The following is an 11,952-nucleotide window of genomic DNA, read 5'->3' as shown; positions in this document are numbered from 1 at the left end:
AAAGAACAACAAATGTGTAGAGAAATGACAAAACAAAGGAAAAGGGTTTTAGGCTCCCAAGGTAAAGAATGGGGGAAACTAATGGAGGGTAAGGGTTGTTTTGGTAAGGCACGTTATATAGATTTCTCTCAGTGCTGTCTCTGGGCTTGTGAGAATGTTCAGTGATTGAGGGTATCAGTTTGATTTTAGGCAAATGTGAGGGAAAGCAGAGAGCTGTTTTTGGGCATCTGCTATTTCTTGATTGTCTTCAGCTCAAAATAATCCTTATGCCAAAGTTGCATATTTTTGTGTGTCCTATTCTGATCACCTATAGCCTACAGATCTTTGACTAGAACTTGAAACCACGTGGCTGCATGTGGCCAGGATGGCTCTTCGTAACCTGGGACAGGCACGGTGAGCCCTACAGTCATCACAATAAGGAGAATGTTAAGCCCATAGTTTTCAGACTAGGCTGTTTATGATTAGGTTCAAGTTTGATCTTACATTACTAAATTAAATAAAGTTAACTAAATTATTTCCCTGTGATTTGAGATTGTACCTCTCTATCTGGTAGTGACTAACTTCCTTCACTAACACTTTACTACCTAGTGTAAAATCTATTTAATAGTCTTCCTGTCTGGCTGAGCCACAGTTCTTAATATCTGACAAATGTTTGATTGGATTCTCTATCTCTTATGCCTCTGTCTGGCTCTGTAGTCAACATCACCAAAGTTTTGCTAATGACACCTATTGTTAACTCTTCTTCACACCAGCCAATTGTCTGGTCTCTTTCAATTGAGCCTAGAGAAGATGGAATGATGAGAACTGCTTGCCCATACTCTCTCATTTTTTTCCTACCCAAGTACCTATCCTCTCCTCACACTTTAAATTTGGTTTTCCCCCTTTTATTTCCTCTAGAGCCTCTTCTAGTATGCAATAATTCCTTATTCTTTAGGTGACTTTTCTCTAAAACACTTGTGTTAGTCCAAATCTTCCAAGAATCAGAGGCTGAGTTGGAGTAGACATGATAAAATTTTATTACTCTGAATGCCTGGGCATTTAGTAATGAAAACTGGGCAACGACTGGGCCAACAGTCAGATCTTGGTACAAGACTAACCTCAAGTGAAGAATAAGGGGAAGGAAGGTTGTGTGGAAACAGTCATTCTACACTGCTTTGCAGTTGAAGGGCCCCACTTAAAGCTGACAGCCTTTTGTATCACTGCAGGATGGGCAGGATGGGCAGGATGAATATTCTGAAGTCTGGAATATATCATCTCCAGAAGCCCAAGAGGCCTTTGAAGTGCTTTCCTTCCTTCTTTGTTTAAGGAATGCAAGATACAGTACTTTGTCTTTGTCTAAGCATATCCCAGCATACCTCTGATCACTGGGTTCTCAAAACTTCACTGAAAAGACTGGCACCTGAATCTTTGATCTTTCATCCTCTAGAGTGCATGCATCTGCCCAAGGTCTTCAGCATACTAATCACCTCTTGCTCCTACTCAGTCAGTATCATATAATGGCTAGGCGTGATGGTCTGTGGGATGTTTGGACTATGACTGAGAACAGGAGAGTTAACATAGCCCTGAGGGAAAAACTTAAATGAATATTGTGTCCATCCATGTGAATGCCAACTGTTTCTGATACTCTTTCCTGATTGGGATTGAATGGAATAAATACATTCACTAGATTGGTGACTGCATATGGTATACCTGGACCTCACCTTGATTTTCTCTATCAACAACACCAGTCTTGGCACAGTAGCTACAATTTAGAATCTTCGTTGTGATAGTCTACAGTTATTCTCCAGGATCCATCTGATTTTTGAAGGGGCCAGAGTATCAAATGAAAGGGAAATTTGATAAGAGCAACTTCTCCTGCATCCTTCAAATACGGAATGCTGATGCTTATCTTTGCAACACCCACTCATGGGATATTATTATGTTTTAAACTTACTGTGTGTGAGGAGGGTTGGTTTCAGAGGTTTCCATTTGACTATCACGCTGTGATAGCTCTTATTCCAGAGCCCAGGGACATAATGTGGGAATTACTCCAACTCCCAAATGTAACAATTCAAATCATGCGTACGGGCACTGTATTGTCATGGTACTTACTCGATGTGGTGCAGCAGAGTTCTTTCTCCTAGGAACTTAGCTCCTTCTTTAGCAAATTGGTTATAAATGTGAAAATTTATTCTGATCTGGGAGCTGAGCAAGTGATTGTGACTTTGTTGGGCAACCACTCTCAGCATCCTGCTCCGCTGTCCTTATTTGGTTGTAATGTTAAGCAACACCCTTGTTAGCTGTCCATCTGTTTTCCCCCTAGAGACACTATGCTCTATTAACCATCTCTGCAACTCCCTGTGGGTCAAGCAGCCTTGGCTGCCCTGCGGTCTTGCCAGTCATTATGGTAATTACAGCCTCCTAGCTCCTGATAGACAAGTGCTGCCATCTGGCCTCTATTACTTCAAGGCCCCATCATTTCCGGGGATGCTACCCAGCCCAGTTATGCAACTGTTTCTAGTACCAACATTTCTGGCCTCTCGAGTATAGCTGTCACAGAATTTCGTAGTGTTGCTGGTTCCCTTCTTACCAGTGTGTTCCTGAATGGCCATTCATGGTGTGCTATCTGGACGCTCCAGTGGAACATAATCTTCTGGTGAGTCTTCTGGCCTTATGTATCCATACCACATTGTTCGCTTCCTTCAGCTACTTCATTGCTTCACTTGCCTTCTGCTAGGGCAATTTGGGCATTTCTACTTTACTGAGAGTTATCCAAGCTTCTAGGAGCTACCCTAGCTGTGAGTTTACCTATCTTCTGGGTTCTGACTGGGCTTTTAAATCCTGAGTCTTTATAAAATGTCCACAAGTCAATGAATTCTGGCTTATGCAGTGTAATGGGTCTGTCCCCATTAATCAAAAATTTTCAAAATCAGGGCAGGTGGGTGGCTCAATCGGTTGAGTGTCCGACTTTTGGGTTTGGCTCAGGTCATGATCTCATGGGTTTTGGGATCGAGCCCCATGTTGGGTTCTGCAATCAATGTGGAGTCTGTATGGGATTCTTTCCCTCTTCTTCTCTCTCCTTCTTCTGCCCCTCCCCCTGTTGGCACTCACTCTCTCTTAAATAAATAAATAAATAAATAAATAAATAAATAAATAAATTTTTAAAAAGAAAGAACTTTCAAAATCTACTTCCAGGAGTAATTTCCTGATTCTTCCTATCATTTGCAAGCTCATTCATATAATTCTTTAGGGGTGTAGTCTCTTGTCCCTTGTAGAGCTCAGTGCATATCCAGCTGTGTTAAGCTGAGATTTAATGCTAATTGTTATCCTGACAACTAAGAAAGATAGCAGCAGTAGCTCTTATCATTACTTCTCCCAACCCCAAAGTATATAATTACTTGCTCCTCAAAATCCTGGGGCAGCAGGGAGCAGCAGGCAGTAGCTCTTTCTGCCAACGGGTCCTGTCCCCTGTGCTTTAATAAAACCACCATTTTCTGCTGAAGACATCTCAAGAATTCTTTTTTTGGCCATCAGCTCCAGACTCCACCAACCTCAGCAACATACCGACATTCAAAGACTACATCGTTTGGTGCCCAATGTGAGTTTCCCAGAGTGGCTGCACCAGTTCCCATTCCCACCAACAGTGCAGGAGGGCTCCCCTTTCTCCACATCCTCTCCAACACTTGTTGTTTCCTGTCTTGTTAATTTTCACCATTCTCACCGGTGTGAGGTGATGTAGTTTTTGAATGTTGGTGTGTTGCTGAGGTGCAAAAGGGTGGTTTTATTAAAGGAAAGTTGCAAAAGGACTTTCATATGCTAAAGAAGACTCAGAGGATCCTGGAGGAATGTTCCAATCTGCCTGTTCAAGTATTTGTCAATGGGCTGCGGGTTTTAAGGACATTTCGTTTTATTTACATTCCCTTCTGTCTTTGTTTCCCACATGACTGACTCTGACCTTAAACTTTCTGACAGAGCTTAAGCTTTCTTCAGCTTCCAATGAGCGAAAATTAGTAAGATTATAGGGTTCTTCCTCCCTAAATGGAGTGTAAGTTGCAAGTAACCAATCACAACAGGAAACAATGTACGTTCTCACTCAAGCTTTGTACACTGAGCTGTAACTCTGAGACCTGAGCTTCAGACTGTTACTGGTGCGGCCTGTGAATGGGGGTTTCAGTCCACGTTGGAATAAGGACAGCCAGAAGGAAAGTAGCAGCACAAAGCAGTTTATTAAGGACAGTACACTCTCAAGGTAGGAGAGCAGGGGCAGGCTCAGAGGTGGCAACTGTCCTGGGGCTATAGGGTGTTGTGCCCAAGATTGCAAATCCGAGAAACCACCAAGGAGCCGACACAGTTGCAAGTGCACGAGGGTTTATTTGCAAGCTCGAGCTTGGGTCCAAGTATACCCGACACAGCGGAGCAGGGACTTGGACCCCGAAGTGGCTTACAGCTGGGTTTTTTATGGGCTGGTCTAGGGGATTTTCAGAAGGGGTGGAGGAATTTCTCAAGTTCTGTTTACATTCTGATATGGGGCTTTCAAGGGCATTGAACTCTGTTCTCATTCTAATATGGGACTTTCTGCCACGGGTGTGGGCTCTGTTGTCTTTCTGATATGGGATTCCCTGCCGAGGACATTCTGCAGTTTTTCCTGTGAAGTTCAGCTTATTCACAGGGTCCTAAGATGGCTGTACTTGTGCTAATGCTACACTTGAGGTGGAATGGCCTTAATTTTTCTCGGCCTCCACATTGGGATCCTCTTATGTGAATGGGGTCTTGCATCATGAACAGGGTGGTCTTTAATGGAGGCTGCTTCCAATCATTTGGGAGCTCTTCCCACAGGTTGGGAGAGTAGTTTTTGACTCTAAGCTTTGTAACACAACTGTCATGGCAGCCTCTTCCCATGGGGTGGGGGGCTGTAACTGCAATGCAAACGTATGATAATGAGCCTAAGAGTTACCCTGGGGCAGGGGTGGAAGGGGAGAGAGCATGCTCTGTCCCTGTGGCTCTTGATCTGTTAGCCCCAAGGCCTGAGAAGCTGCAAGGTCAGGATGCTGTGCCCTCGGGCTTCTAATGCGTAACCTGTTTATGGCTGTCCTTGCCTCCAGCTCTTGTCTAACCAGCTGCCTACTCTAATCATTCTCCCTGCCAGGACTTGGGACTCTAATCTTTCAGGTCAAGGCATGAAGTTCCTCAGGGCATTCCTTCCAGGCTCAGATCTAGCTTTTACCTAACAATACCACTTTCGTTTTTAACATCTCCCTGTTTGCTGAACGGTTTATTTCTCATGCAATAAAATATTCATATAAGGTAAAACTCTGATTTTTCTTTTGATAGTAGATTCTATGACCCAGGAACTCAAATACAGTGTGTCAAGCATGGCTTATCTTTGTAAGGTTTAGGGATTCAGCTAGGAAGACTCTGATGCAGGATAGTTGGGTAAAAAGGCAGGCAGGGATGAGGGGCCCCACCCTAAGAGGAATTGATTTTACACCTCCCTGGAAGGAGCCACCACCCTTTCTCACATGACTGGTAGGTGACAAAAACCTGATTGGATGACAGGTGTAGGGAGGGTTAATCAGGTTCAAACAGCCTGCTAACAAGTCCATAAAAACCCCTGGGCTTAGAATCTCTGGTGGCAACCCTCTCGGGTCCTTTCCCCCTGTGGGAGCTTTGTACTATCACTCAGTAAACTTTGCTTTGCTGCCCCCCATTCTTATCTGTAGCTTGGCTTTCTCACATGACCTCAGGATAGTCAGACTTCTTATAGGGTAGCTTAGGGCTCCAAGTGTTAAGTGTTATAGTGAACAAAAAACACTTTTTATGATCCAGCCTTCGCTGTATTGTATTGGTCAAAGTAGTCACAACCTCACCCAGTGCCATGGGAAGGGGACGAACCACCTCACCTTTTGATGGGAGGAGTGACACAATTTTGCAGCTGCCTATTTCCTTCCTTCCTTCCTTCCTTCCTTCCTTCCCTCCTTCCTTCTTTCTTTTTCTTTTCTTCTTTCTTTCTTTTCTTTCTTTCTTTCTTTCTCTCTCTCTTTCTTTCTTTCTTTCTTTCTTTCTTTCTTTCTTCCTCTGTTTCTCTCTCTCTTCTTTCTTTCACAAGTCAACAACTTCCTATAAGAAAGACTGTAGAAAACCTGACCCTTAATTTGTTGCCATTTCTAGCTTCCTGGATTTCTGCTCATCAAAACACCCCTCACCTTGTGTTGTAACTGCCTGTTTACTTCCATTTCAGTCTTCCTTGTTCCCTGGCACCTGGCACACAGGTGCTTAATAGGCACTCAATTAACTATTCCTCCCTTAAACCTACTCTAAGAGCGAAACAAACCTATATAATAGTGTACAATGTAGAACAATACAATTACAAGTTCATATGGTTCAAGCTGTACTAGAAGAGTTTTCTTTGTTCCCTCATTTGAATTAAATCCAGGTTGATGAAAACCAGGAATTATCCAAATAAGCTATAGGGAACGATGTCAGGATTCTTTTTTTTTCTGAGGTGGTTGATACACATTTTGACTTTGGCCTGACATGTAATTCTAAAATAATAAAATCCTAACTTGCCTCCTGAAAATGGCCTTTCTAAACTGGGAATTATGGAATTAGTTTGTATCCAAAAGCAATTACACAGCGTTAATAAGTAATGAATGACTTCTTTAGGACATTCTCGGTGTATTCAAGTGCAGTGTGTTTACCGCTATAAGAGAACTATGAGAGAATTGGGAAGAATGGCAGCATTTTTTCCAGAAGGACATTAAGAACAATTCTCTAACTTTTCCCTACTCCTAGCTCCCTTTAAAAATATTACTAAAAAGTAAATGAAGAATATTAGATAATAAAATTGATTAAAATAGCTAATCTGTATCTACACACTAGTTAAAATAGAAAGTATCAGAAGAAACAAGAGGGAAATGAATGAGGCCAAACTGAAATACATTTTATGGCTGTGTGTCAAATTACCCTGGAGTTCGTTTAATCTCTCTGTGATTTATACATCAAGAGCTAGCTAATTTGTGATATTGTTTGGAGAACTCAGAGGTATCAGAGTGGAGGCAGTTTTTCCAAACTAAAATGAGTTGGGAAGATAGGAAAATCCACCATTTAAAATAAATTGGCTAAGGGACTAGCAAAACTCGGTACAAAGCTAGATCACAAATGAAATCCTTATTGGAAACTTAGCTGTGACCTATCAGTAAATATAAAATTCTTATTTTGGTCTTGTGCAGCAATAGATATCATTTACTTATAATCTTGGTTTTGCTTGTGACAATTTGCATGGCTTGGTAACTTAAGAAATTTAGAGTTTTGAAGAAAAAAACAAAGATCCGTTGAAATCAGAAAAATACCTTTCCTAACAATCCATGCTCTTCATCATTGTATAGAATCTAATTATTGGTCTTGGGACTCTCTTTCTTGAAGATCAGTAGGATTACACTGTGATCTTTTTTGTAGTCCCCCTTGGTTTTTGCAGGCAGACTAGAATGGTACAAAGTGGACTCCTTCTCCCACAGCCTTCCTGTCTTACTTCTGGCAGGCCTGACCAGAGAAAGAATATGTATGTGGAGATGAGAGACAACTCTTTCACTTTGCTTTAGCATAAATTCTCTTCAGTTGAAAGCTTAAAATAATAGTGAACAGTACCATGAATCCAGAAAGATCTGGTTAGGTAACTATATCCTAATTAGAGATCAATTATAAGAGTCTTGGAGAAGTGGAGCACCAACATCTGACATCAGTTAAGACAACAAAACTAAAGAGAAGGTTCTTCTATTTTGAGGAATTAACAGAACTTATCCGAGTCTTTTTTTTTTTTTTTTAACTTTTATTTATTTATGATAGTCACAGAGAGAGAGAGAGAGAGGCAGAGACGCAGGCGGAGGAAGAAGCAGGCTCCATGCACCGGGAGCCCGACATGGGATTCCATCCCGGGTCTCCAGGATCGCGCCCCGGGCCAAAGGCAGGCACCAAACCGCTGCGCCACCCAGGGATCCCTTATCCGAGTCTTAAGAGAATACAATCATTCAATATACATCAGTGATACACATATTTTGTGATACCTATTTGTCATAGATAGTTTCTGGCTATAAAGTCAAGGAAATTAACTAAAGATTAATCCTTTGAGATACCAAAGCTAATATTTGATGGGAGTCTTCTTAAATGTGTGGGGGTCATGATTCCAGTCAATTAGAACTAGTGTTCTAGTTCACTGAACAGCAGTTGGGCCGCTAATATGCAGATGCCTATCCCCAAACCAATAAGGACATTCTAATTTACTGTGCTAGGATGGAGCCAGTACATCTAGGTGTTTAAAATCGCCACAGATAAATCTGAAATGCAGCTAGTAGTTATATCATCCTCCCAGCAAAGTTACTGCCTCTATGCATCATGTTTGCTACATATAAAAATTCAGAACTACCTTCTTTCTTCCTCACAAAATACTGCTTGTTGGATTAACTACCCTATTCTGTGACATTTTGCAATGTGAATTTTCCTTCCTTGGTTATCACTTCACTCCATCCATCATAGACTTCAACTTCCTATTAATAGTGTTTTACCTTATGGTAAAGATTTTTCTCCTTTGTAAAGAAGAAAAACCAAAAATCAACCAGTTCTGCCTCCTTTCACTGGCTGATTTTTCTTAAAAAATCATATTCTTCAAGGAATGAGGTCTTATCCAGTCTTTTGGCTCTCTTCTTTTGCAAACCTAATTTTGACTGACTTCCTGATGCAATCCCTTATTGTTTTTGATTATACACCTGTTCCCTGAATCTATAGTCTGAGTTGTTGAATTTATGTGCATGTTTTCCCTTTTTCTTTCCTCTCAAATGGTTCGGGTGCCAGAGTTCAGTCTGAGCTTGCTACCAGCCCCAGCCGTCTTGCACAATAATAGACGGTGTGACATTTGAATGCTCTGACTGCTTTGAAATAAACCTTCCTAATGTCTGGCATACTTTTCAATGTGCTTGACATGCTTTTCTTTGCTTGTAATAGATATTAGGGTGTTTTTACTTTCTCCCAAAGTTTCCATTACTTCTACTTCAAAATACATTAATTTATGTTGGTCAGAATGAAATTAATTCAAGGAGAGCAAATGCTTCCTTGCAGAAAAGCAACTTCTTAAAAATCCTGCTTCATTCTTTTCTGAGGCATTTGGCAGGCAAATCAAGAATTTTACAGTATATTCTATTTCTCAACATCCCCTCTATAGACTATTGACTATATCAATAGTCAACTTAGAGTTTTATGTAAATAGAATTTTTCTATTAGTTTCTACAATGGAAAGAATTTGGAATTTACTAACATATCCAGTGGCACATAGTTAAAATTCCACTGTATATATGGGCTCTAATATTTTTATAAATTTATTTTTTATTGGTGTTCAATTTGCCAACATATAGAATAACACCCAGTGCTCATCCCATCAAGTGCCCCCCTCAGTGCCCATCACCAGTCACCCCTACCCCCCGCCCACCTCCCCTTCCACCACCCCTAGTTCGTTTCCCAGAGTCTCTCTCATGTTCTGTCTCCCTTTCTGATATTTCCCACTCATTTTTTCTCCTTTCCCCTTTATTCCCTTTCACTATTTTTTTATATTCCCCAAATGAATGAGACCATATGTTTGTCCTTCTCCGATTGACTTATTTCACTCAGCATAATACCCTGCAGTTCCATCCACGTTGAAGCAAATGATGGGTATTTGTCATTTCTAATGGCTGAGTAATATTCTATATGCGCTCTAATTAAAGCAACACTGAAAAAATATTTCAAGGTATTTAATGACATGGAAAAATAGACACGCAGTTGTGTATAAACAGCATAGTATCAGCATTCTAAAAAATATACACATATAAAAATAAGATTAGTCATCATGTTAACAAAGTTATTCTGTAATTGTAATTGTATTATCTGTGTTTCGTTTTAAATTTTCCAGTCCCTGTAATCATATACTACTTTGAAAATGAAGAAAAGTTATGAGACCATTTTAAAAAATCACATATACACTTTTGTTAATGGCTTAGTTGGGGTTCTACATCCCATTTATACCTTATTTTAGATTTGTTTCATAATCACCTACCAAGTTTAATATGGGGACAGAAGACACAGTTGCTTGCTAGATAATTGTACTGATTCTTTCTATTTCACAATAGGTAGCATCTGAATACTTACTCGGTGGAAAGCACAGCACCGAGGGTGCTGGTGAAGTGCATAGTGTTTTATGCATCTAATTTAGATAATACCTCACTGGAGTCTTAAAAAACATTTGGTGTCTTGTAGGTGAGAACACATAAACTCAGACTACCGAAGGTCACACAGCCAACATGTGGTAAGAAGCTTTATTTGATTCAAGGTTTCCACTGACAAAGGTCATAGTCTTTCCACTGCACAGTGAACACTATCATGCTTTTTCCATGGTCCCTGTGTACTATAGCAGCTCCTAACAGAATTATTTGAATATACAATAAAAGTTCTCCTTGCCCTGCTTTTCAATTAGATTTCTTTTTTTAAGATTTATTTATTTATTTATTTATTTATTTATTTATTTATTTATTTATTTATTTATTTATTTGAGAGAGAAACAGAGACAGTGGCAGAGAGAGCGAGAGAGAGCATAAGTGGGGAGGAGAGAGAGAAGCAGACTCCTCACTGAGCTGGGAGCCCAATATGGGGCTCTATCTGAGGACTCTGAGATCATGACCTGAGCTGAAGGCAGACACTTAACTGACTGAGCCATCCAGGTGCCCCTAATTAAATTTCTTTTTATTAATTAAATCCTATTTTGAGATAATTATGGATTCCCATACAGTTGTAAAAAATAATGCAGAAAGATGCTTTGTACCTTGTACCTAGGACACTCCATTGGCAACATCCTCTAAAACTATGGTATAATATCATCATCAGCCTATTAACATTGGTTCAGTCAAGACACATCACAAAAATCATTCATGCTGACCTTTTGTAGCCGCATCCACATCTCTCCCCACCCCATTTAACCTCTGGCAACTACTATACTGTTCTCTGTTTATGTAATTTGTCATTTCAAGAATGTTATATAAATAGAATCAAACAGTATGTAACCTTTTGGAATTGGCTTTTTAAACTCAGCACAATTCTATGGAGATTTATCCTGGTTGTGTGTATCAATAGTTTCTCTCTCTCTCTCTTTATTCTTTCTCTCTCTCTTTCTTTCTCTTTCTTTCTTTTTCTTTTTTTTTTTTCCTGAGTAGTAGACTATGGTATAGATGTACTACAGTTTAACCATTTACCCATTGAAGGATATCTGGATCATTTCCAGTGACTATTACAAATAAAGCCGCTATGAACATTATTGTATAGGCTTTTGTGTGAATGTAAGTTTTCTTTTTTTTCCAAAGATTTTATTTATTTATTCATGAGAGGGAGAGAGAGAGAGAGAGAGAGAAGCAGAGACACAGGCAGAGGAGGAAGCAGGCTCCATGCAGGGAGCCTGACGTGGGACTCCATCCAGGGTCTCCAGGATCAGGGCCTGGACTGAAGGCGGCACTAAACTGCTGAGCCACCCGGGCTGCCTTGAATGTAAGTTTTCATTTCTCTGTGATAGATGTTCGGGGGTACAAATGTTTTAAAAAGAAACTACCAAACTGTTTCTCCGGATTAGCTTTCTCATTTTATATTCCCATCAGCAACGTATGGGTAATTCAGTTTCTCTACATCCCCATCAGCGTTTGATGTCATCATTTTTTTAGTTGTCATTCTTTATTTTGCTATTTTATTTTATTAATTCCATTTTTAAATTTTTTATTATGATAGATGTGTTATTACAGCTTTAATTTACATTTCCCTAAAATCTAATGATATTGAATATCTTTTCATGGGCTTATTTGCCATCTATATGTCCTCTTGGATGCAATGCTTCTTCATATCTTTTGCCAATCTTCTTATTGAAAATTCTTTGCTTTTTCACTGCTGAGCTTTGAGAATGCTTCAAATATT

The sequence above is a fragment of the Vulpes lagopus genome, chromosome 1 (assembly GCF_018345385.1).
Source record: "Vulpes lagopus strain Blue_001 chromosome 1, ASM1834538v1, whole genome shotgun sequence".
Lineage (NCBI taxonomy): Eukaryota > Metazoa > Chordata > Mammalia > Carnivora > Canidae > Vulpes > Vulpes lagopus.
This window is presented reverse-complemented; position numbering follows the sequence as displayed.